Consider the following 2,356-nt stretch of genomic DNA (forward strand, 5'->3'; position numbering starts at 1 on the left):
CTCGCTTCCGGGAGGCCCCGCCCACCCACGTCACCACGTGACGCCCTGCCCCGCGCACTCAGCGTGCGTCGCCCCGCCCTTCAGCGGCCGGCAGCGCGTCTGTAGGAGCAGCAAATGGACGTCTGGGGGCGGGGCCAGCGGTTGAGCCCTCCCGGTGGGCGGGGCCACCCCACCCGGTGGGCGGGGCCGGGAATCGCTGGTTTGCAAATGTCCTCTGTCGCCATTTCCTCAGCAGCGTGGTTTGGGAAGTAGTGTGCGTGCGCGTGCGCATGCGCATGTGTGTGTGCAGGTCCTGGGGCTTGAACTCAGGGCTTCCCCCTCTCCTTCCTCCCCCAGCAGGCAGCTCTGATTCCCATCAAAGGGAGATTTGCTGGGTTAGGAAGAATTCTTTGTGCGGTTTTGCTTTTCTTGTTAATAGTTTCTGTCTTTTGGGGGCTGGTTCTGGAGCTCGAACCCTGAGTTCAAACTGGGAGATTCTTAGCTCCCCTAAACTACTAAAAAGCCAGAAATGGAGGAAAAGCAACGTGCACACACACACACACACACAACCAAGCAGTGCTGCATTTAAACCCCAGTATGGACACACACACACAAATTTAGCCAGGTGCTGGTGGCGCACGCCTGTCATCCGAGCTACTAAGGAGGCTGGAATCTGAGGATCTTGGTCCAAGGCCAGCCCGGGCAGCAAAGTCTGTGAGACTGTGATCTGTGAACCACCAGAAAACCAGAAGTGGTGCTGTGGCTCAAGGGGTAGAGCGCCAGCCTTGAGCAGAAAAGCTCAGAGAAAGCACCCAGGCCCTGAGTTCTTTTTATTTTTAATTTTTTGGCCAGTCCTGGGCCTATTGAGTGCTGTCCCTGAGCCACAGCGCCACTTCCAGCTTTTTTCCGTGTATGTGGTGCTGAGGAATCGACCCCTGGGCTTTCTGCATGCGAGGCGAGCGCTCTACCACTGAGCCACCTGCCCAGTCCAGGCCCTGGGCTCTAAGTTCTGAGATCCACAGCTGTGGAAAGGGCTGGCACCCGGTGTGGCGGCCTCATGGGGACCTATGAAATCTGAGCCTGGACCAGAGCTGGGAACCGAGCCAAGGGGATCCCCTGCGATACACCCTGAGCCTTGGAGGGCGTGGCTGGGGTGTTGCAGATTATCCTGGGGTGCGCAAAGGTCTCCAGGGCCCTGGGATCCCAGGCCGATGAGGCCATTGAAAGGTGAACCCTGAGCCTTGGCTGCCCAGAGGCCTAGGCCCGGGGAGGTGTGGGGAAAGGGGGTGGTGGGGAAGAGACTGGGGCCTGGAACAGAGACCAGGGAAGAGGGCCGCGGAGTGGGCGTGGCAAGGGGCGTGGTCTAGAGCGACTGCCCCCCACAGGGGTGTGGTTTGGCAATGCTCCTCCTCGTGTGGGCGTGGCTCCGGCCCGGAGCCGAGCCCAGGGTGGAGGCTCGCGGAGTGGGCGTGGTCTAGAGATGGAAAGCGTCGTGTGGGCGTGGTCTGATGCTGCTCCTCCCCGTGTGGGCGTGTCCTCGGAGGGCGTGTCCCAAGCTGCTGGTGCTGTGAGGGGCCCGAACCCGGCACTGCCTGGAAGGAAAAGCGAGTGGGAAGCCTGGAGGATTTCCCATCACTGCTGGCCGTGGTTTGGGTGGAAACGGTGGCACAGATCAGAGAGGGGTTGGACCTTCATCTGACCGGCCTAGGACCCCGTTTCGTGCCCACACCTGGCACTGGTGGCTCACACCTGTAATCCCAGCGACTGAAGCAGCTGAGGACCGAGGATGGTGGTCTGAAGCCAGCTCCAGCAGGTTAAGCCCTTGGGAATCTGATCTCCAATTACCCAGCCCCCCCCCCAAAAAAAAAGCCAGAAGTGGCGCTGTGGCTCAAGTGGTAGAGCGCCAGCCTTGAGCAAAAGCAGCTCAGAGGCAGCAGCTCGGGCCCTGAGTTCAAGCCCCAGGACCAACAAGAGAAATAAAAGGGTGAACTACATAGCAGGCCTCGCCAGGATTCGGGGTGTGTACCCCATTCTCTGCGTTTGCTCCTCCTGTGTCACACCCCGACTTTGCTTCCACAGGCAAATTCCAGGGGGAGCCCTGGAGGGCCCCCCCACACCAGGAAGGAGTGTCTTGGAGGCGGGACCTAGTGGCCGATCACCGGGCTTTGTGATTGGATGAGTCTGTGCTAGCCCCTCCCTCAGGCATGCGTGATGATCCATGCAGAATGACATCCATCCTTCCTGTCACTCCAGCCCAGCTCTAGTCCCTGAGCCTCTTTTACTCAAAGCTGGCGCTCTACCACTTGAACCACAGCCCCACTTCCAGCTTTTTGGTAGCTCATTGCAGAGATTTCGAGTCTCAAAGAAAGTCTGACTT

The sequence above is a fragment of the Dipodomys ordii genome, unplaced genomic scaffold, assembly GCF_000151885.1.
Source record: "Dipodomys ordii isolate 6190 unplaced genomic scaffold, Dord_2.0 Scaffold69, whole genome shotgun sequence".
NCBI lineage: Eukaryota > Metazoa > Chordata > Mammalia > Rodentia > Heteromyidae > Dipodomys > Dipodomys ordii.